The sequence below is a fragment of the Mizuhopecten yessoensis genome, unplaced genomic scaffold, assembly GCF_002113885.1.
Source record: "Mizuhopecten yessoensis strain PY_sf001 unplaced genomic scaffold, ASM211388v2 scaffold6459, whole genome shotgun sequence".
Lineage (NCBI taxonomy): Eukaryota > Metazoa > Mollusca > Bivalvia > Pectinida > Pectinidae > Mizuhopecten > Mizuhopecten yessoensis.
Genome location: NW_018406560.1, coordinates 40,097 through 65,983, shown reverse-complemented (window position 1 = coordinate 65,983; position 25,887 = coordinate 40,097). Strand labels below are relative to the sequence as shown.

Genomic DNA, 25,887 nt, shown 5'->3' with positions numbered 1-25,887 from the left:
GTGGGGGTGGGGGGGTGGGGGTCCTGAAGCCCCCAAAAAACCTCTGGATCCACCACTGACACATTGATTTAATACCAAACATCAATTACAATAATAGAAATTTCCCAGCGGTGATATTAATATCCATCATATGTGAAATATCTGAGTATAGTCGGGTGTATCATTGAGGAAACGTAACGTAAAAGTGTATCTATACTTCCTGCTGATCATATATAATATATACTCGATGATGACTAGTAGGTCTACCTGTTGAGTGGTATGTGCTGTGTCATCAGCTGAGTCAGGGGTGCTGCATCTGGTTAGCATCCAATCAGGGCAGGCTACCAGTAGGTACCCTCAGGTATTAATTGGCACCTGGGGCCTGGGTGGAGCATGTGTATAGGTAGATGGTATTGGTACAGTGTTATTGGCCTCAGCAGGCTGGCCGTGAGTCTGACACACCAGCTAACAGTGGGTATGATGGGGAGCAGGCTGACTGATAGTACCTCAATGACTAGTACACCTCTTCCTTACTGACAGCCTGATGTCAGCATGACTAACATCGAATCATTTTTATGCACACAAAATATTGGTCACAGTACCAAATTCTTAACAAATTCATGAATACAAAATGTGTCATGTTATTATTACCGTTACATAGCTATCAGTGTACAGATTGTCATCCCTACAGGAAGACAAGGTGGTGGGGGCATGGAGGGTCCCCATCACTGATCTACAGCAGGGACCTGGTCAGTGGATGGGCCCCGTCACTAATCTACAGCAGGGACCTGGTCAGTGGAGGGACCCTGTCATTGATCTACAGCAGGGACCTGGTCAGTGGAGGGACCCCGTCAGTGGAGGGACCCCGTCAGTGGAGGGACCCTGTCAGTGGAGGGACCCCATCAGTGGATGGACCCTGTCACTGATCTACAGCAGGGACCTGGTCAGTGGACGGACCCTGTCACTGATCTTGTAGGGACCCGGGGAGGTTTGATGGAGATAAGATTGCTTAACTACTCCTGAAATCAATGTTGTGTAATAAATACCTTGATTTACTTAAAATCAACTTCCCATTTAAAAGCAATTTCATCTTTTATTACAAGCGAAACATATCAGAGTGGAGAGTAACCCCAGACAATGGTGGTGGTGAGCCAAGTATCCAGACCCCCAACTGTGTAACATCCCGTGTGTCTTACATGCCCCTACCCGCCAGAGCTGTGGCTGGGGGCTAGGCTGTTAATACGGGATTAATGACCTTCTATAAGACAGGTGTCCGACTTAGATGGGATTAACTAGGTGTACAGAGATGCATTAGGTGCGAATGAAAAAATAGCAACTCTTTTCTGGACTCCTTGCTTTCCAGAATGATGTATAGATAATTTGTTAATGTTGTATATTTCCAACAGGAAATATTTTATCTCCATTGCCTGATTGTTACATACCTATCTTGTTGGTGTATCTTGGTATACGTGATGTGGTGGTGCTGCCACCTAGGAGTGGAGGGATAATTTAGAAAGTTACTCTATGATGAATGTCCTCTTCATTTACTAGTGATTGTGTACAGCTGTGTTAGGGCAGTAATGATAATGGACCTGTACCTTCAGTCCCTATCAGTGTCCGTCATTATGTAGCAAGACAGCTACAAAAACACCTGTCCCAAACCACCTCCTGTATACAAACTAACAGGTATACCTGTTATCATACCTATATACCTGTTATCATACCACACCTGTGTACCTGTATCCTACCACATCTGTATACCTGTTATCATACCATACCTGTATACCTGATATCATACCACACCTGTATACCTGTTATCATACCACATCTGTATACCTGTTATCATACCACACCTGTATACATGTTATCCTACCACATCTATTTATCTGTATCATACCACATCATAATCAAAAATCAGTGACACCTTTTAAGACTTCGCAGGTCTGTAACCCTGGTATCAGTATCACCCTGTCTGACTGGACACGTCTGTAGCCCTGGTAACAGTATCACCCTGTCTGACTGGACAGGTCTGTCACCCTGGTATCAGTATCACCCTCTCTGACTGGACAGGTATTTAGCCCTGGTATCAGTATCACCCTGTCTGATTGGACAGGACTGTAACCCTGGTATCAGTATCACCCTGTCTGAATGGACAGGTCTGTAACCCTGGTATCAGTAGCACCCTGTCTGACTGGACAGGTCTGTACCCCGGGTATCAGTATCACCCTGTCTGACTGGACGGGTCTGTAACCCTGGTATCAGTATCACCCAGTCTGACTGGACAGGTCTGTAGCCCTGGTATCAGTATCACCCTGTCTAACTGGACAGGTCTGTACCCCTGGTATCAGTATCACCCTCTCTGACTGCACAGGTCTGTAACCCTGGTATCAGTATCAACCTGTCTGACTGGACAGGTCTGTAACCCTAGTATCAGTATCACCCTCTCTGACTGGACAGGGCTGTAACCCTGGTATCAGTATCAACCTGTCTGACTGGCCAGGTCTGTAACCCTGGTATCAGTATCACGCTGTCTGACTGGACAGGTCTGTAGCCCTGGTATCAGTATCCCCCTGTCTGACTGGACAGGTCTGTACCCCGGGTATCAGTATCACCCTGTCTGACTGGACAGGGCTGTAGCCCTGGTATCAGTATCACCCTGTCTAACTGGACAGGTCTGTAACCCTGGTATCAGTAGCACCCTGTCTGACTGGACAGGTCTGTACCCCGGGTATCAGTATCACCCTGTCTGACTGGACATGTCTGTAACCCTGGTATCAGTATCACCCTCTCTGACTGTACAGGTCTGTAACCCTGGTATCCCACACCTGTATACATGTTATCCTACCACATCTAGTTATCTGTATCATACCACATCATAACCAAAAATCAGTGACACCTTTTAAGACTTCGCAGGTCTGTACCCCTGGTATCAGTATCACCCTTTCTGACTGGACAGGTCTGTAGCCCTGGTATCAGTATCCCCCTGTCTGACTGGACAGGTCTGTACCCCGGGTATCAGTATCACCCTGTCTGACTGGACAGGCCTGTAACCCTGGTATCAGTATCACCCTCTCTGACTGTACAGGTCTGTAACCCTGGTATCAGTATCAACCTGTCTGACTGGCCAGGTCTGTAACCCTGGTATCAGTATCACCCTCGCTGACTGGACAGGTCTGTAACCCTGGTATCCGTATCACCCTGTCTGACTGGACAGGTCTGTTCCCCTGGTATCAGTATCGCCCTGTCTGACTGTCCAGGTCTGTACCCCTGGTATCAGTATCACCTTCTCTGACTGGACAGGTCTGTAACCCTGGTATCTGTATCACCCTCTCTGACTGCACAGGTCTGTAACCCTGGTATCAGTATCACCCTGTCTGACTGGACAGGTCTGTAACCCTGGTATCAGTATCATGACTGGACAGGTCTGTAACCCTGGTATCAGTATCAACCTGTCTGACTGGACAGGTCTGTAACCCTGGCATCAGTATCACCCTGTCTGACTGGACAGGTCTGTAACCCTGGTATCCGTATCACCCTGTCTGACTGGACAGGTCTGTAACCCTAGTATCAGTATCTCCCTCTCTGACTGGACAGGTCTGTAACCCTGGTATCCGTATCACCCTGTCTGACTGGACAGGTCTGCAACCCTGGTATCAGTATCACCCTGTCTGACTGTACAGGTCTGTACCCCTGGTATCAGTATCAACTCTCTGCCTGGACAGGTCTGTAACCCTGGTATCAGTATCAACCTGTCTGACTGGACAGGTCTGTAACCCTGGTATCAGTATCATGACTGGACAGGTCTGTAACCCTGGTATCAGTATCACCCTCTCTGACTGGACAGGTCTTTAGCCCTGGTATCAGTATCAACCTGTCTGACTGGACAGGTCTGTCCCCCTGGTATCAGTATCACCTTCTCTGACTGGACAGGTCTTTAGCCCTGGTATCAGTATCACCCTCGCTGACTCAACAGGACTGTTTTCTGTGAGTCAGTGCCATCTATGTCAGTGATCTATAACTTGCAATAAAGTTTGTAAGTATCTGATCAATAGACTTAGTGTATCAGTATCACCCTCTCTGACTGGACAGGTCGGTACCTCTGGTATCAGTATCACCCTCTATGACTCAACAGGACTGTTTTCTGTGAGTCAGTGCCATCTATGTCAGTGATCTATCACTTGAAATAAAGTTTGTAAGTATCTGATCAATAGACTTAGTGTGGTATTGTCAGTGGGGATACACTAATGATTTCAAACCATATGTAAACCGATGACATATGATGAGCCCTATAGTCTATAATGTATATAAAATCAATATCTCTTTCTTAGATGAATTTGTCTTTGCCAGCCTGAGAACCAGATAGAGCAATGCCCCCAGACTCCAGTGCCGTGGTACCAGGAGGGAGGCCAGCGTTCACCATGCTACCAGGATGGAGGAGATCGTTCACCAGCAGTATGTTATCGGAGCCTCTATGTAAAGATAAACAAAATCGGTTTCCAACAACAACCCTGATCCTCTGACATCACCCCTCCTACATGACCGTCAGCGCTATTTATAGCGGACTACTTACCCACTGACCTACATATAGGTAACTGCTCTCTGTACATTAATAAGTTTAGGCTTATGTCATTGATTAGTTGACCCCTGGCTACACTATAATAATTGTCAGTGACAAGCTGGCATGCTTTTGACTGTTTTTTTTAGGTGGGCCATCAGTGTACACAGACAGGTGTACATATTAGCTGTTTTGTCACCTGTAACATCAGCAGGCCTTGTTTATGTGTGTATTGGCAGTGTAGGTTGGGTATTGGTGTAGACAGCTTACCTACGGTACTGATGTCTATCCATTACTGTCATCTCTCAACGCTCCATATAGCAACAACGGTGACCAGACTTACACGCCACAACACGATCGACCCAGACAATGTTGTGAAAACTTTTATTGAAACAAATTTTAATATGAGACATTTAACTTACCATGCTGGTCCTGACAAGTCCGTGTTCAACTCGGGTGACACGAAGGATGACAAGCAACATAGCACGCACATAGCTGGGCGGTGGACTCTGGGCTAGCTGGGCGGTGGACTCTGGGCTAGCGAGCAGGAAAGTCAGGGTTCAAATCTCCCCGGACACAGTTGCATGATGGATGATAAGCAATGCTGCTGGCACACTGGGTATTGAACTTGGTTCGTGAGCAGAAGGGTCATGGGTTGAATCTCATGTGCAGATTTCTTAAACTTTGACAGGACATGGAGCATCCCACATACCAGTTCCAACCAAGAACTATTCAGGAAGAGTTCCGACCAAAACCTATTCAGGAAGAGAAGAAACAAAAGATATATAACTGAAGTATACATTTATGTAGTGTTGCTTTCTTTGCCCATCAAGCTGGTTAGATTGAAATTTTACTTATTTACAGATATTATTCGGATAATTTTATTAAAAAATTTCTCAACATCTTAAAAGTTGAAATGGAAAATACAAAAGACAGTGATAATGGCGAGCGGCTGGTAAAGGTCTGGGGGCTTAGTACTGGTCACGTGATGAAGTAACACTAAACAGTAATACACATTAAACTCATTTCCTGTCCCTTGTGTTGCAGCACAGCTGAACAGCAGTACCAGATGTTCCCAACCAGCAGGAATAAAGTGAAAACATTTGTATAAACTTGTCTCAGGCCCCCTCCCTCGGGAGGGTCAATCAACTATCATGCTGCTGCTTACATCTCAAATCTCTACTGCATCTAAAACTTACGTTACATTACACTTTATATATACACGACTATATTGGTGCCATTAGTTATTTCCAGAACTTTTGGTTTTATAATTTAAGATGGCAATCCAATGAATGATAAACAGGGCCAGGTCATATTACTGTTTATGGACAAATTAAACCCTTTTAACTTCCCTTAGGCTTAATAAAGCACGAATGTGAAGATTATGAAAATAAGCGCTGGATATTTTGAAAGACTACTTAGATGCAACGCTTTTGGTTTAGTGTTGCAAAATAAAATCTGACAACAATAATTTCAATCACAGCCTACGTTTGTTACTGTAACTCTAAACTATTACGTGTAACTTCAAAATTTCAAAATGTGAACCAGTACCTTTACAGTCCTTCTTTATCATACCAAACTGTAGAACTGTGACCTTGACCCTGACCAAATCCTTGACACCACACTGTAGAACTGTCAACTGTGACCTTGACTAAATCTTTGACACCACACTGTAGAACTGTCAACTGTGACCTTGACCTTACAGGTCATTTAGAAAAGCTATCTTACATACCATCTCAGCATAACTTTTTCGGAGAGTATAATATGGATGCAAATGAGTAAACAAACAATTGACCTTTGACCTCTAACAGCTGCCTTGTTGAAGAAGGATACTTGACTACAGTCTACAGTTTGTAAACAAGTTCTGTTGTACACCGGTAAAGTATTCCTATGTAAAAACCTGTTTAAATTGAACTATGTACAATAGATAACCTGTGTAAACCAGACCTTCAAATATACATCTCCTTACACTTTTCTATGTAAACAGAACCTGTACAGTATGAAAACCTGTGTAAACCAGACCTTCAAATACATATATCTTTACACTTTTCTATGTAAACAGAACTTGTACAGTATGAAAACCTGTGTAAACCAGACCTTCAAATATACATCTCCTTACACTTTTCTATGTAAACAGAACATGTACAGTATTAAAACCTGTGTAAACCAGACCTTTAAATCTAAATTTCCCCTATCAGAGCCTCATCCCTCTGACCCCATTCCTTTTTTATAAAGAGGATACTCGGAGCCAAATTTAGTCAAAATCCACTGAGCTGTTCAGGGCAAGTAGTGTTTTAAAGGGAAAATTGACAGATGGATGATGGACCTCGCACCGTGGCACAAGCGCTCGCTGGTCCTTTGGACCAGGGGAGCAGATAAAACCTGTATAAGCCGACCTTTAACCCTATCTCCCTTAACCTTCAACGCTATCTAACTGTATTTTTTTTTGCTATGAAAATTTGACTTTAAACATGTGGTAACAGTTTAGAGAGGTTCCTTATTACACAGGGTTTTGTGGTAAGTAATACACCAATAATTAATTCCTGTACCTTCTATCCATGCCCTTGGTTGACTTGATCAGGATAGCGTTTTATTGTCCCCTACTTGCCAGGGTTTATGATGTTAGGTATTTAGTTAACTGGCCACGGTTAATGGTATTTAGTGATGTTTACCGGCCAGGACAGGGATACTTGGATTGTCTCCCTTGTATAAAGACACAACTCACCCGTCACATAAAGGGTGTAGTAAGATGGGTTTGAGAATAGGTAAGTAGCAGTCCAGGGGACATTTGGGACTAGGTTTAGATGCTGAAAGTGTAACAGTGTATGGGAATGGTTAAGTACCAAAGTAAACAGGTTTTGTAGAACTGTTGGATCAACTATGATGTGTTAGAGCTGTTATATCTGTGTAGGAATTAAAAAAACACAGCCTGTAGTCTTATTCTTCTTGTTACCACCAACAACTTCAACAGAAATCAATACTATGTGTGTCAGGCAATCAATTGTAACCAGTGTAGTACATGTGTACCTAATGTGTAGTACCCCTAGTGTGTAGTACATGTGTACCCAGTGTGTAGTACCCCCAGTGTAGTGCATGTGTCCCCAGTGTGTAGTACATGTGTCCCCAATGTGTAGTGTATGTGTACCCAGTGTGTAGTACATGTGTACCCACTGTGTAGTACCCCCAGTGTGTAGTGTATGTGTACCCAGTGTGTAGTACATGTGTACCCAGTGTGTAGTACCCCCAGTGTGTAGTACATGTGTACCCAGTGTGCAGTACATGTGTACCTAATGTGTAGTACCCCTAGTGTGTAGTACATGTGTACCCAGTGTGCAGTTCATGTGTACCTAATGTGTAGTACCCCTAGTGTGTAGTACATGTGTACCTAGTGTGTGGTACCCCCAGTATGTAGTACATGTGTCCCCAGTGTGTAGTGTATGTGTACCCAGTGTGTAGTACATGTGTACCCAGTGTGTAGTACCCCCAGTGTGTAGTACATGTGTCCCCAGTGTGTAGTGTATGTGTACCCACTGTATAAACAAGTGTATTGAGTGTGTAGTACATGTGTCCCCAGTGTATAAAAGAAGTATACCCAATGTGTAGTTACCCCAGTGTGTAGTACATGTGTACCCAGTGTGTAGTAAATGTGCACCCAGTGTGTAGTACACATGTACTTAGTGTAAATTTTGTGAGGAACTGGTACAAGTTGTCCTTTTTTCAGTGATTTGCCAACAAGACAGACAGTACTTGAATGTTAGGATATCCTTGATTGAAGACACAGACAGCTTAGGTAGTCAGAGACATGAAAACACATGGAGATTCTCCTGGCGAATGTGACCTTAATGTGGAAAACATTTGTCACCAGTCGACAACACAGAAGTGGTAGCATTCTGTGACCTTGACCTCTACCTATTCTCCATAAAATATCTTGTTGTAATTGAGGCTCTGTCCACATATTATGTTGTCCTCCCTGTTATCAGAAAAGGTCACTTTGTATTAAGTGTCTATTTGACCTTGAATCCTCCCCCAATTTGTGTGTAACGATCACTAACAAATTAGACTGGATGTAAGCTGTTGTCGGGGTGATCAATGTGTACTGCCACTCTGTGGTGACTGTTACTTCTACCGTTCAAGGTCACAACAGATTGATAACAAAAACATTCTGCTGTTCATGCTTTTACGCACTTTGATCTGATCGTCAACCAATTAACCAATGCAACTGCTGTGTCCTATTTCAGTAACGGCCAATCTCGATCAGCTCAAACTAAGCTCTTATCTTTGTATCACTGTAAACGTTTTATCAGATCCCAGTCATATTTGTGTATGTTACTGTGCAGAAACCTTCAAACTATTAGATTTTGTAATATGCAAATTAATCCTGCCCAGATTACGATAAAATAAAATTTACTTTAGTCTTTGTTTACTGTACATGCTAACTAACCTTCATTGGTATTGGAAATCACGTGAAGGTGAAACGTGGACAGAGCGATGTACAGATAACATGGCTGTTACACGTCCATACTTCGGCGTATGGCTACAAATGGTGAAGGGAACTGGACGGAAATTTTAAAATTTTCCTCTGGCAACCGCTATTGAGCTCCCTCCTGGTGCACTTTGGAGGCCCAGATCCTCCGTTTATACAACATTGAGTCCCCTTAATCCAAGAATATTTCACATAACATTTGGTCAAGGTCATTTCTTTGATGACAATCTTCATTTTTAGGAAGATGTTGATTTTTACATATTTGAGAAAAATTTATACCACAATATCACAGCATGCTACTGGTCACCTATCATCACCCTGGACATCCTGGTTATGTTAAAGGTAACTGTTTAAGGTTTGTACATATTTGATTCTTGTGACCTTGAAAGTAGGTCCAGTTCATTTATTTGAGGAAAATTTATGCCACAATTCATCACCATATGTGTCTCAGTGATGCAGAAAAGTTGTTCAAAGATTTTAGAACATTTGACCCCTGTGACCTTCAACATTGGTCAAGGTCATCCATGCAGGGAACTTCATAGCACTACATCCCATGTACCTAATGGCCAAATATTATCATCCTGGAGCTTTTGGTTATTCAAAAGAAGTTGTTTAAATATTTTTGAATATTTGACCACTGTGGCCTTGAAAGTTGGTCAGTCATTTGTTGGAGGAAAATTGATTGCACTCTATCCTAGGTAAAGACTGGCCAAATAACATTACTCTTGGTTATTCATAAGAACTTGTTTTTAGCATATTTATCCCTTGTGATCTCAAAAGTAGGTCAAGGTCATTTATTTGAGGACATTTTAATAAAACTCCATCCCAGGTACCTACTGGCCTAGTAGCATGACCCTAGGTGCACAAGTTCTTAAGAAGAAGTTGCTTAAGGAAAAAAGTTGAGGACCACGAACAACACACCATAGCGTAAGCTCACAGGCAATATATTCATGCCAGGTGAACTAAAAATTAAAGCTGTATAAAGTCTGTACCGGGATTATATCTATTTGCGGGCAGCCCAGACAGCAGACTGCCAGGGTAGACACAGAAGTATCAGAGCCAGACTCCGGTGCAGGTGTAGTCGGCCTAAGAAGGGGAGGTGACCCTTAAACCATTCCGTAGAAGTAGAGCGCATGGATCAGTGGCCTCTTTTCTGATAGGTGTAAAACCTTATAGAAACATCACGTTTTACTTACAATTGCTCCCGTTATGCCCATGCCCCTTTACTTCAAAAGCTGACTTGTACAAGATATGGGTTTCCAATGGCCCCACTATTTTTTTATACCATCTCCAGGTGATAGATGTACAGTCATCTCTTCCAATCTGTCTGTGAATCTCCGGCAAGGTGAAGGCCGGACACCAAACCCAGGTCAAGGACTAACACATCATATCTTATCTATAAATAGCTGCTTATTTTACGTGATTAAGATGGAAAAATGACGTTCAGGATTTATCGTTACAGAATTGGGCGGTTATTGCAGGGCAAAGCTACAAGTGTAAACACACACGACTCCTCCAGAGCACATCAGTAAAACATTACGTCATCCCGATTACAGCTGGCAATTTTCTTTCCCTTGATAATCTATAAAGCTATAGTTATATTTAAACTACTTTATCACTCCCGATTTCTTTTCCAAAACATGTACTCACTTAAATTAACAAGGCTTCGTGTTTACTTACAGATGCTGACGGGCCGATTTTCTGTAGCAAAAAAACAAAAATTCTCAATGTACTGTTGCAGAAAGAGAATGAATCATTCCCATCTCTCCATGTACTTCAGGTATGTGTGAGCTCTACTGTGTTTATGAAACACCTATCAATATCATACTTCAAGGTCAAGGTCACATTATCATACTGCCTTTACCGTCAAGGTCATTAGATTGTACACACACAGGATTCAAGCTAGGTTATAGCTAGGGTAAGTAAGAGTGGTAAAATTATGTCTGTCAAGTCATGTCGCTGAGGTGTATCTCTGTCCATTCTGGCCACCAAGCTAAAAGTCTGTCCAGTAATATCTCTGAAGTGTAACTCGGTCCATTTTTGTTCCAGAGGTAATTGTCTGTCCTATCATTCCCTTAAGGTATCAATCTATCCAGTTTTGTCCATAGAAGAGTAGGGTTTATCATCAATAGCTCTGACAGATTGTACAATAGATACTAGAAACCTTTGATTTCAGATAGCAGCTTTCGGAAGCCAGAAGAATACACAACTCTCCTGGTCATCTTAATCCCTTCCGCCACAAATAGCTGAGGACGTCAATTCACATTGTTCATAAAGTGTTTCCTCAATCACTTCCTGTGTTTGACGAGTTTTGGTCGGTATATATCTTTACACCGCTCTAACAAGTGCTTCAAGAGGTTCACTCTTTAATTGGAACACAATACTTGTTTCCATGAGTATCCATGTTATAGTAAGGAAACAGAATCAATAGAGGTTCTATTGCACTCAAAGGACCGACCCCAATTTGTTCGATATGTCATTTCAGCATTTACAGTGAGCAGGCATGGATAAGGTATGGGTTCAATGGGGAAATCATAGCAACTCCTATAGAGTGAAAATTATAATAATCGCAGCCCCCCCCCCCCCCCCCCCGGGAGGATAACAACCCATCCTGTAAATAATGACTTTAATTTTGAGTGGGTAAACACACACATTTCTAGGGACATATCTTACATACATTACTTGCATCCTTAAAGGGATTACGCTTATAATGAAATTTTGCCAAGAATATGTTTACATGCTTCTACACCTGAAAACGCATGTAATAACATGGAAGTGGGATACAATTTTCTACGTCAAAGTAATTTCAAACTTGGCTCTAAAAATTCCCTAATCCTAGTTAAGAATTCGCAGCCATGCTTCTGTTTATCCGGGCAATTATTACTACAGAAAGGTTGAGTCTGGTGGCTCGCCAGCCAATCTAACGTTCTATACAGATTATGAGTTGGGTGATAGAGGTATCTTACAGACTCCCCAGATTCAGATAGGGGGGAGGGGCAGACGGAGTTGTGTTTAATTCTACCTTAATTAATGCCAACAAAATCACAAACATCAACATAATGGGTTACATCTACTGAAACGGAAAGGTATGCCCACTGTCAGATCAAACATCGAATCCGTGATATGTGCCCTCACAATCTTCAAATAACTGTGATATGTTGCACTTAAAACCTATTTTGAAACCTTCAAATAATCGTCCAACAATTTCAAGAATCTGTTATATTTGAGTAAAATGTGAGCCCCACTCTACCACCCTGTTACGTCACTTCCTGATTACACCAAAGATAACCGGGACACTTTCCTTGAGTGACCACTGGGCCCAGTACAGCAGAAGTGTACTAGACATGTGACAAGTGTTTGTGGTGAAACCAGAATTCGATACTAGATCCGGGTGTTACGTACCACAATGTAGACATATTTTTGCAACACACAATCATACTTCTGTATTCTATTCTAACCATTGCTTTGCTTGATTGTGTAAATGTCCCTGGGTTCAGTATACTTCCGGGTGTTACGATGGGTGGGAACCCCAATCCGGGTTTTACATCATATACAAACATGCACTATACTTTTGAGAAACTTAATATGATCCAACATCATCTTCTTTCAACATTCCTACTCTAATTTCAACATCGTTCACTTTCAATAAAGTTCAAAGAGTTTACACTTAAGTTTTATGAAATTACCTGACAGTGTGTTTGAAATGTTTACTCCCGGGTAGGATGGCTTCACAAGTGTTAAGTTTGCCTCGAGGAGTAGAAAAATCCATATACTTATGGCCCTTGAGTCAGATAGGTCATCTAAATAGCAAGATAACACATCTGCAAGTGCAACATAATACCAGGTAACTCTCAGGTATAAATACAATATTATCAGGTAACTCTCAGGTATAAATACAACATTACCAGGTAACTCTCAGGTATAAATACAATGTTATCAGGTAACTCTCAGGTATAAATACAACATTACCAGGTAACTCTCAGGTATAAATACAACATTATACCAGGTAACTATCAGGTATAAATAAAACATTACCAGGTAACTCTCATGTATAAATACAACATTATACCAGGTAACTCTCAGGTATAAATACAACATAATACCAGGTAACTCTCATGTATAAATACAACATAATACCAGGTAACTCTCATGTATAAATACAACATAATACCAGGCAACTCTCAGGTATACATAAAACATCATACCAGGTAACTCTCAGGTACGTATAAATACAATATTATACCAGGTAGCTCTCGGGTACCAATATGATATTACCAGATAACTCTAAGTGAAGTTTTGCTACATACCCTGTCACTATATAAAGTGAACAGTCAGGGTAAAGGACACATACTACTTCCATGTCTTCGTTAAACAATTCTGAGTTGTTACAATCGATGTAACTTTGTTTAACATCTCAAGTGAATGTCTACTCCAATCATTTAAGATTTTATTGGAGATTTAAACTTTTTGTTGGATTATGAAATGAGGATGACCAGGAATCATCCGCAATGTTCTGTATTAAGATTTTAGAAAGTAAAACGTCATTTAATCTGACCTTGATATGTCTGGTGACCTTGTAGTTCACATGTTGAAATGAAAAAGTAAACCAACATGACCTTGTCACTTTCTACTCATTGAATGCGTCGTAGATTATCTGGTTATTGGTTGGGTGCCTGTGGAGCAGTGAGTGTAATTTGATGGTGTTTATTGGTTGGGTGCCTGTGGAGCAGTGAGAGTGTAATTTGATGGTGTTTACACTCAAAAGATAAGAATTATGTTATGCTACCTCAGCGTCTTGTAAGAGAAAATCAATGAAATAAAATTTACAGTCATTTCTGAAATAATTTCCTTCTGACAGCTCCTAAAGACACCAAATCAATACCCCAGTCCTACGCCAGTGATCACAGCTGTAAGTTTTAATGCTTTCTTTTTCTTTTCAATTTCACATCACTGTGTAATAGTCTTGTTTTGTAGGATGCCATTGATTTTACGAGTTCTGCAAATCACACTGGAGCAACTATATGACCTTGTAAACTAACTTCATGTAACAGTGACCTTGAGAATTGTCCCGGTAACCTAGACATTAAATCATACTTTTCCATCCTGACGAAGAACGAAATGTTGACAGCTAAAGTAATGTCAAAACAGCGGAACAGAGGTAGCTTAAAACTTTGTATAAGGTGTCGCCAGTATTTTGACTAATGTTTGTTTTCGTGTTTCTCCTCCGAGATGAGTGTTTCCTCTACTTCTCAGTAGACGTCGTACCCCACGGATTCAGAGCACCCTCTACCATTCACAACTTTACCTCCGTTTCCTGGACTCTAGCTAACAACCCTCCCACCCACTGACTGGCCTGTGACGTAACACTATGTTATAGAATGTCAGGTATTTGATCCCTACCTCAGGCTTTACTACCTTGATAACAGGATTCCACAGCCAACTAGGCACTTGTAACAGAGGCTGTATGGTTCCTCTTTACCAATGAAATTTTAGTGAAAATAGACCGGAATGTGACCTTGGCTTAACTCAGTCACCCCTAAAGACACATTTGAACTCTTCCAATTCTATGGTTGGAATAGTTCAAAATGAAATTTCAGGGGTAAACGAGTTAATCAATGACCAGAAAGCTCAGTAGAGTGTCTGCTCAATGTCCAAAGGGTCTGTTCACATACCCCTGTATAACCTTCAGGGTTCAAACCTCTCTTTGACCTTGTTCAAACCTCTCTTTGACCTTGAAGGTTCCCAATTTCAATTGCTATGTTCGGCTATAGAATTCACTGGTTCACATTGAAACAACATAACATTCTACCGGGGTCTAGGTGGAGGTGGACTGTGAGACTTTGAGAATATCAGTTACGTTTCATGACTTGATGATTTGTAGTATTAACGGTAAATGTGACTCTCTTTATGAGTGTGTGGATGGGGTGAGTGTGTGGATGGGGCGAGTGTGTGGATGTGGTGAGTGTGTGGATGGGGTGAGTGTGTGGATTGGGTGAGTGTGTAGGTGGGGTAAGTGTGTGTGGATGGGGTAAGTGTGTNCTGGATGGGGTGTGTCTGGATGGGGTGAGTGTGTGGATGGGGTGAGTGTGTGGATGGGGCGAGTGTGCGGATGGGGTGAGTGTGCGGATGGGGTGAGTGTGCGGATGAGGTGAGTGTGCAGATGGGGTGAGTGTGCGGATGAGGCGAGTGTGCGGATGGGGCGAGTGTGCGGATGGGGTGAGTGTGCGGATGGGGTGAGTGTGCGGATGGGGTGAGTGTGTGGATGGGGTGAGTGTGTGGATGGGGCGAGTGTGCGGATGGGGCGAGTGTGCGGATGAGGTGAGTGTGCGGATGAGGTGAGTGTGCGGATGAGGTGAGTGTGCAGATGGGGTGAGTGTGCGGATGAGGTGAGTGTGCGGATGAGGTGAGTGTGCGGATGGGGTGAGTGTGTGGATGGGGTGAGTGTGTGGATGGGGTGAGTGCGGATGAGGTGACGGTGTGTGGATGGGGCGAGTGTGTGGATGGGGTGAGTGCGGATGAGGTGACGGTGTGGATGGGGTGAGTGTGTGGATGGGGTGAGTGTGCGGATGAGGCGAGTGTGTGGATGATGTGAGTGTGTGGATGGGGCGAGTGTGTGGATGGTGTGAGTGTGTGGATGGGGTGAGTGTGTGGATGAGGACGGAGCGGATGAGGTGAGTGTGTGGACGAGGTGACGGTGTGGATGAGGTGATGTTGTGGATGAGGTGACGGTGTCTGAGAATCAAAGTATATTTACCACAGAACACAAGTTTTAGGAAGGCTAGTGCTGAGGTAGCATAAACACAGGAGAGTTCGTGGGAATGAAGCGACAGTTATAACAGAACAATAACAACATTATATCGTAAACCTGTGAAAGTTAAACCTTAGCACGGGGTGAAGAGTCATCATGACATTTGTATAAAGATTCACGGCCAATGAATTTGTTCTTATCACCTATTAATGTTTTGTTAGCATTTCAATAAACAAATTATAAGCTATTAAATTTCACAGAGAAACAGTGGCCATTTAAATCGTAAAATGTAAATTCGATACATCCTGTGGCAACAATTTCTACAGATGGAACTCGTAAGGGATATTTAATCTGTTCTTACCAAAACAATACTTGTCCTGTTACTGTAATACGAAGCATAAATAATATTTGTTTGTACGGCTGGCCGTGTGCTGACGTGTAAGTGTGATCAATAGACATCAGACGTTAATTGTGTCAATATTATCGTCAAACAATGTAATGACATATATCGATTCTTAAACAATAAGATTTGACGGAGAAAAGTCTACAGGTATATTGATAGGTAAACAGCTAAACAGGGGTCACTGCCTTATCTGTCAATCAAAACCACAACTTATGAGAACAAGTCAAAAATCTTCATTTCACGCAAAATTCTGGAATTATCAAAATAAGAATCAGCTGTATGTGGTTTGGTGTATACCTAGCGAGTCAGGTAAAACAAACGTATGGCACATGGCAGGTATCCTGAAAGTTCATCGCTAGTACACCATCATAGGTCTCCGGGTCAGCAAAAATGCCCCCTTGTATGGGGCCAGTTAGGTGTACATAATGAGTTAATGACTGTCGCACAACGAACCAGTGTTTCTGGCAGGAGAGGTAGATATCAACGGTCGACACGCTTAACTATATCATTTATATAGAACAGGGTGTGTAGGTATCATCGACCCGACACCCGGACACCTGACCCCTTATACAGCACAGGGTGGGTACCTACATATCATAACCCAACCACTCAGTAACTTGACCCCTTATATAGTACAGGATGGGTACCTACATAGCATACCCCAACACTCAGTAACCTGGCCCCTTATATAGTACAGGGTGGGTACCTACATATCATACCCCAACACTCAGTAACCTGGCCCCTTATATAGTACAGGATGGGTACCTACATATCATACCCCAACACTCAGTAACTTGGCCCCTTATATAGTACAGGGTGGGTACCTACATATCATAACCCAACACTCAGTAACCTGGCCCCTAATATAGTACAGGATGGGTACCTATACATATCATACCCCAACACTCAGTAACCTGGCCCCTTATATAGTACAGGATAGGTACCTACATATCATACCCCAACACTCAGTAACTTGGCCCCTTATATAGCCCCTTATATAGTACAGGGTGGGTACCTACATATCGTACCCCAACACTCAGTAACCTGGCCCCTTATATAGTACAGGATGGGTACCTACATATAATACCCCAACACTCAGTAACTTGACCCCTTATATAGTACAGGATGGGAACCTACATATCAAACCCCAACACTCAGTAACTTGGCCCCTTATATAGTACAGGATGGGTACCTACATATCAAACCCCAACACTCAGTAACTTGGCCCCTTATATAGTACAGGATGGGTCCCTACATAGCATACCCCAACACTCAGTAACCTGGCCCCTTATACACAACAGGGTGGGTACCTATGTATTACATTACAACAACCTGTAATTTAACCCCTAATAAGACTCCTTTTTTATGATATATATGCATACACAATACCAGCAACAGTCAAATCCTTACCTAAAAGTAGTTAATAGGAACAAATACCTGAAACCCTGCCCTAACTAATGTCAGAATGGACAAGTTCCTAACAGCTCAATCTCCTCAACTCATTCACCCCTGAAGGCACATTTAAACTCTTAAAATTCAAAGGTTGGCATAGTTCATTATGAAATTTCAGGGATGAATGAGTAAATGGATGCAGGGAACAGTTTCATTGTCTTATTTTTCCAATTTTGAGAATTCTTCAGGCCAAAATCTTAATGCTATTCTTTTGTATCCTTTCACTTTACACTAAATATAGAAGATATAGCCAGATTCAATAATAGATGGCTCTAAAAACAAATAAGATGCTGGTTGCAATATTGTACGGACAACTTTTATTGAAGAAGACCATCATCAAGGTCAATGTTCATAGTCAAGGTCAACCTACACACTTTCCAAGGTTAGACAGGAATATGATGTTTATTTGACAAGTATCAGTTGTCACCATTAGATATGGCACCTGATTTCGTCCGGCTGTCACCTAAAACAGTTTGTCAGCCTGAACACCCCTCCCTGTCCCACCGGACAACAGCTGTCGTAGGTAAACAACTCATGCAGTGTTGTTTATGTGTACAACACATGTTACACGGAAGCTTTCACATACACTGGCTTGATGTGTATTGATGAAAACATCTGGGAGACACAGATCAGGTGTAATCTGTTGATACACAATCACCCAGGTGGCAGTGAAGGAGAAAATACCCCTCCCTCATGTGACCAATAATGCTGTCATGTGACCAATAACTCTGTTCAGTGACCAATATAACACTGTAGCTGGACTAATCAGGTGGAAAGTCAGACCTGTGTCTGTTTCCAGGTAAATGAGAGCAAGACTAGGCGAGGACCCATTGCCCTTACTTGTGACATGTTAAGGGTGAGAGCGAGACTAGGCGAGGACCCATTGCACTTACTTGTGACATGTTAAGTGTGAGAGCAAGACTAGGTGAGGACCCATTGCCCTTACTTGTGACAGGTTATGTGTGAGAGCGAGACTAGGCGAGCACCCATTGCCCTTCCCTGTGACATGTTAAGTGTGAGAGCGAGACAAGGTGAGGACCCATTGCCCTTACTTGTGACATGTTAAGGGTGAGAGCGAGACTAGGCGAGGACCCATTGCACTTACTTGTGACATGTTAAGTGTGAGAGCAAGACTAGGTGAGGACCCATTGCCCTTACTTGTGACAGGTTATGTGTGAGAGCGAGACTAGGCGAGCACCCATTGCCCTTCCCTGTGACATGTTAAGTGTGAGAGCGAGACTAGGCGAGGACCAATTGCCCTTACTTGTGACATGTTAAGTGTGAGAGCAAGACTAGGTGAGGACCCATTGCCCTTACTTGTGACATGTTAAGGGTGAGAGCGAGACTAGGCGAGGACCCATTGCCCATACTTGTGACATGTTATGTGTGAGAGCGAGACTAGGTGAGGACCTATTGCCCTTACTTGTGACATGTTATGTGTGAGAGCGAGACTAGGTGAGGACCCATTGCCCTTACTTGTGACATGTTATGTGTGAGAGTGAGACTTCGTGCCAGGTGAGCTAAAAATCAATATGGATAACAAAAAGGGAACCTTCATGTGAAATTTGACAAAGATCCCTTAATCAGTTTCTGAGAAATAGGCTAACAAACTTAAACTCTTAAATTTAAAATGATTGCCTGTTGCCATTTGTGTTTCCGATCAGTTCCAAAATATTGAGTCCACCTTGAAAGTTTATATGAGATGTATACATGACCTTGACCTTTGATGTAAGATGTACTTATATACATATCATTATAAGGCTGAGATGTTTAATTCTAATCCTTCCAAGGAAGATTATCAAGATGATGTACAGTTCACAGGAAATCCTGTACGGTATAGGTACAGATCAGGGTGAAACGGTAATACAGGTGCAGGTCACAAGGTCAACAGTACATCAGGTAAATCAAAATATTTGTGTAGACACAGTGTATCAACACGCTCTGTAAAGAGACAGGAAGTTTTGTTTTGAAGTGAGAAAGAAAGTAAATAGATTTACATTGAGACGTTTGTGGATATATATTTCCTGATTGTGTGGCGGGGAGATAGCACCTGACCTCGAACCATTGATAAAGACGGACTCCACACAGCTACCTGTTGCTGTAGTAATTAATTACTCGCTCCTTATCGCCAGTTATCTAGTTATGACACTCCCGTTTTGCGTAATTTCCACTTCTACCAATACACAACAGGCAAGCAAAACATGTTTATTTACATGTCAACATATAGGTAGGTATATATACACCTACAAAATCTCGCATCCTAATTACATCAACTCCCTAACTTCCTATAGGTCATGTATACCTACCTCAGTTTTATACGTCTTGTAATACACTTGTAATACACCGTTTTAACCCGTTACTCTTTATATCCTATTTATATATGCGCACTATAAAAATGAACTCATTGCCTCTGGCCTATTTTAGTAACCGGGAAACAACAGTCTTCTAACCAAACTGCGTATAGATGTATTATTGCTCGGTATTGGGTTTGTGTGTTACGCATTAATCCCCCTGGCCTCTGACTACATCATTTGTATCAGTTTGCAGATTGTGGGAAGCCGTACTATGTCAGATGCACTGAGACTGTACTAGGACGACGTCATAAAGCAAGCCAGGCAGAAATGAGTTGTTTTTGTATGGGGAGGTTTGATCGACTATCCTACCCTTTTATCCCTAACAGTCCACCCCGAACACGATTGTCTGTGTATGGACATGTAGGTAATAAATATAGGAGACTGTAGGTATAAGGACAGTGATGGACAAGGTGCCAGTCACTCACCACTCCTGGGGATCTATAAAAGTAATTAATGGCCAGGCATGATGCACAGTGATTCGGTCATTAACTTTAACTATAGGCTTGCACGTAAGACAATATGATTCCAGCAATAAATGTCAGCTAAATTAAGCCGTGCTGTGAGCATCTTTGAAATCTTGTGTTTCACCTCAAACCAAGCTTAACGCATGCACTCCGCTGTCTGGGTCATAGTGTTAAATCTCGGGATACTTATATCTGCTCCTCCATTTTTTCTCCAGTCTGGTTAGTGGTATATAGCTACGATATTTATATCTACCCTTCCATGATCTTTCCATGTTATGATCAATATTTTACCATCCTTCGATCTCTCCAAGAGCTCTAGATCTGTTTTTTTCTCCAGTCTGGTTAGTGGTATATAGCTACGATATTTATATCTACCCTTCCATGATCTGTCCATGTTATTATTACTGAGAGCTCTAGGTCAACATTTTACCATCCTTCGATCTCTCCGAGAGTTCTAGATCAACGTTTTACCATCCTGCGATCTCTCCGAGAGCTCCATATAAACTTACCTGTGACCTCACCTGGACAATTAGCGAGACAATGATGACAATTTCCTGTTTACTGAATTAGACCAATTACCTTTCCTATTCTAATTGATTACCTACTCTCAGTCATTAATCATCAGTGGTAATAACATAATGGCAGTGTGCCCTAGTCCACCTCTGTGTTTGTGAGGTGTGGCATGAAGTCAGATATTATTAACTCGTTCACCACTGAAATCTCACAATGAACTATTCCAACCTTTGAATTGGAAGAGTTCAAATGTGTCTTCAGGGATGAATGAGTTAACTGTCCTGGGCTACCACCAGAGCTGTATTTGTTGGGTAATATCCTATATAGGTTAGTGATAGGTGTTGAGAAATGTCCATGTTCACCCTTTCTACAACATCGAGCAAAAGTGTTAAAACCATAAGGTAGGTCATCATAAGACCAATCCTTGGATATTTATTTTCAATAATTATGGTATGAAGTGTCAATAAATTCCAGCCTTACGTTATTATAGTACTATACCAGACAAAGCGTGTTTTTTTTCTATTCACGAATTATCAATTTTTTTTGTCACTCATCCACAAAAACATTCCGGGTGTTGGAAGGAAATAACTTGTCTAACACAGGGCGAGTGTTGGTCAGCATTTCAGCACAGTCGTTCAAACCATCAGCTGACCAGTGATGCGGTCACATATAGATAGTCTATATAACAAGATACCATATACAGCCCCAGTTTATTCTAGAGTTGATTTCTTCCTGTTTTATATATCTCTCGGTATCTCAGACATGAGCCTTATTCACTTACCGACATCCTGGGGCACATGTTGGCCTGGCTAATAACACACATTATAGGAGGCTATCAATTCAAGATATAGAGCCAAATTGCCTGCCTATAGAACCAGGTTCATGTAATAACAAAACCATTGGCTGGTCATTAGGTGTCACCTCTTAGCTGTATACCAGTCGCCACCCACACAACCACTGACCAACTTATCACTGGACCATAACCATTCACCATCTAATCACTGGACCATAACCATTCACCATCTCATCACTGGACAATAACCATTCCCCACCTAATCACTGGACCATAACCATTCACCATCTAATCACTGGACCATAACCATTCACCATCTCATCACTGGATCATAACCACCCTCACTAATCAATGGACCATGACCACCCCCACCTAATCACTGGACCATAACCACCTTCCACCTAATCACTGGACCATGACCACTCTCACTTATCACTGGAAAATAATCACCCTCCACCTAATCACTGGACCATAACCACCCTCCACTTAATCACTGGACCATGACCATTCACCACCTAATCACTGGACCATGACCACCCTCCACCTTATCACTGGACCATAACCACTCTCACTAATCACTGGACCATGACCACCCTTCACCTAATCACTGGACCATAACCACTCTCACTAATCACTGGAACATAACCTTTTATTTGACCTCAGGGTCTGTTGAATTGAAATAAATAAATAAAAAGAATATAATAGATATTGGGCCATCGAGTAAATAAAAGGAATTTTTTGTTTATCAAATGTAGATGTTGGATGTAGCGCACTTTATGGAATGGAACCGCTAAGGATCATATGGTACAGGGAGATGGCTATGTGGGAAATCAGGACTTGGCAATACCGGTCCCAATCTGCTGCCAGGGTTACCTCCCCCTGTAACATCACCTAGCTCTATTGTTCTGTCTAATACCGCGCCTAATGAACCGACAACAGCTATATATTCATTCTCCATGGATTAGGGAGTATATAAATACGTCAGTTACAGGATGTGCTCAGTCTCCCATACTCTACATGAACTCCCCCGTGGAATACCGCTACACACCATCACATATAAATCTCTTGCAATGCCCTATTGAAACAGCTTGAAATAGACAAAATGATTTTGTTTTTATCGACAAAGTCCGTTTTAGCAACGAGGGATAATCGATAATCGGCTGTAACTCGGTGCAGACATATTTCTATTAACTTTGCACTATAAGTTCACATCAAAAAGCAGAGATATTTCACATGAATGATTTCCTGTGAAATCCCAGGATTGAAGTGCCGAGTTGATGATGTTTACATGTATTGTGCATTTGGTCTGTGTACTTTCTGCTCTCCCAAAAGAAAGTCAAAGAGCACAGATCCCCGTAGACAGGGAGTGTTGGAAGGGCAAGGCTTGTCTTTGGAGACGGAGAATAGCAGGAATGGAAAAGGGGGTGTTAGTGGATCAAACAGGTAGGGAGGAGTAGGTACATCTTATTGAAGGCATCACTGACAGGGGTCATAGTTCACATACATGTAGGTGTAAAAAAACCTCCCCCTCAAATAGGTAGGGTCATACTGTACACTCTCATAACACAAAAGCATATAGCTTACATAGATTGGATCATAGGCCCCTTACATAGGTAGGGTCATAGCCCCCTTACATAGGTAGGGTCATAGCCCCCTTACATAGGTAGGGTCATAGCCCCCTTACATAGGTAGGGTCATAGCCCCCTTACATAGATTGGATCATAACCCCGTTACATAGATGGAATCATAGCCCCCTTACATAGGTAGGGTCATAGCCTCCTTACATAGGTAGGGTCATAGCCCCTTACATAGGTAGGGTCATAGCCCCCTTACATAGGTAGGGTCATAGCCCCCTTACATAGATGGGATCATAGCCCCCTTACATAGGTAGGGTCATAGCCCCCTTACATAGGTAGGGTCATACCTAAAGGGGATTAGTAGTAATTTATTCCACTTTTTGTATGTAAGGTCAGGTCAAGCATTATACATTTCTCCTTTCTTCTTATAGATCATTCATCGGACAAGTCTCCCCTCCCCNTTATTCCACCTTTTGTATGTAAGGTCAGGTCAAGCATTATACATTTCTCCTTTCTTCTTATAGATCATTCATCGGACAAGTCTCCCCTCCCCCCTAACCTGTCCTGTCCCTCTTAAAGATCATTCATCGGACAAGTCTCCCCTCCCCCCTAACCCATCCTGTCCCTCTTATAGATCATTCATCGGACAAGTCTCCCCTCCCCCCTAACCCGTCCTGTCCATCTTATAGATCATACAGACGAATCTTCCCCTACCCCCTCACCTCTAATACATACACGTCTTCCCTTACCCCCTCACCCCTAACCCGTCCCGTCTCTGTTATAGATCATACAGACAAGTCTCCCCCTTCCCCCTCAACCCTATTTAGACATGTCTTCCTTTACCCCCTCACATGTCCCGTCTCTGTTATAGATCATACAGACAAGTCTCCCCCTTCCCCCTCACCTCTATTAAGACATGTCTCCCCCTACCCCCTCACATGTCCCATCTCTGTTATAGATCATACAGACAAGTCTCTCCCTTCCCCCTCACCCCTTTTAAGACATGTCTTCCCTTACCCCCTCACATGTCCTGTCCCTGTTGTAGATCATACATAAGACATACAGTAAACCTGTAAATCTTGATTAATGACTAGCCCCCCCATCAATAGGTACCCCCACCCCAATCAATGGGTAATTCCACTTATAATGGATAAAAGATCCTATCAATAAGTAAAACCCAATGTAAATGGATTAATCAGTACTCTTTACAAAACAGATTTAAATAGATTTTAAAACATTTAGCAGACAATGCGGTATGGTCTTGATACATATAAATTAACAGACAAAAGGTACCCAGGGCCTGTAAACTGATAAAATATTATCTTTTAACTCATTCATCCCTGAAGACACATTTGAACTTTTCCAATTCAAAGTTTGGAATAGTTCATTATGAAATTTCAGTGGTGGATGAGTTTAAAGGAAAACATGGAAAAGTACCATTATCTGGCAACAAATACTTTCTCATATGATATAGAAAAGAAGAACAAAGGCCTGCTTCATGGTTTTATATCATTCTGGTTAATAGATCTAAACATGGAAGAGGTACACTGGACCTGTGTACACCTGCACCATGATACTGCATAACTGATCAGTCACAGAAGTAGGCACATGATTAACCCTACAGGCCAATAAGGCCACCAGCCATTCAGAACCCCCACATTAATTTGTTGGAATCAGCAGTGTGTCAACATCTGATCAATGGCGCTGACAACATATTGTACACTAATGGGACCGGTAGTGGGGCCAGACTCAGTGAGAACTGGGGTGACTGGGTATGTCTGTAAACCCCTGGGGGCGAGGGTTAGCTCCACTGGGGTCAGCAAGTATGTATTTGATCACACCTCAAGGCTACTGTGCTCTTTATAATTTGTATCAATGAAAAGCAGTTTGTATTAAAGATGTGTTTCTCATAAAAACAGATTTGGGTATTTTTTTGTGTCATTCCCGACTAGGATTATTGAAACTGAATCAGGCTAGGTGAAAAATTTACATAATTTACACATTAATATTCTAGACAACCTTGGAACACATATATAAAATGACAGTCACAAATACCGCTGCATAGCTAACCTACAGCCACCATAGATGGTGTATTGTTGAGGATGTGGACCCCAGTTCTCTGTCTAACTGTAAAACCTGAATGACTTGATGTATGCAATGAACACTGGAGACTTATAGTGTCTGCTCACCTCAACAGGTGAAGGGGGAGGAGGGCAACGGGGTAAGAAGACAAGGGAAAAAAGAGAAATAGAGAAATAGAAAAGGGGGAATTCAGGGAAGGAAAGGGAGGATAAATAGAAATATGTGAAATGGGATAGGAAAGAGGAGAGGCACAGAAGAGGGGAAGATAGGGAAAGTGGAAATAGAAAGTAAAGGGAAGGTGGATATAAGGAGTGATGGAAGGAGCAAAAAGGTAAGGGAGGAGAAATAGAAATAGGAGGAAGGTCAGGAGACAGGGAAAGAGAGATGGAGAATAGGAAGGAAAGAGGACAGGGAAAGAGAGATGGAGAAAAGAAAGGAAAGGGGACAGGGAAAGAGAGATGGAGAAAAGAAAGGAAAGGGGACA

At 42.3% G+C, this 25,887-nt stretch overlaps 1 long non-coding RNA gene across 2 annotated transcripts in view; it reads right to left on the bottom strand.

Annotated features, from left to right (window-relative positions):
* LOC110452198 overlaps positions 1 to 25,887 on the bottom strand; it is a 64,568-nt gene that overhangs the window by 25,565 nt on the left and 13,116 nt on the right. For both annotated transcript variants that reach the window (XR_002463155.1, XR_002463156.1), the window contains exon 3: positions 4,957 to 5,289. This is a non-coding gene — a long non-coding RNA (uncharacterized LOC110452198). The remainder of the gene's footprint in view (positions 1 to 4,956; positions 5,290 to 25,887) is intronic.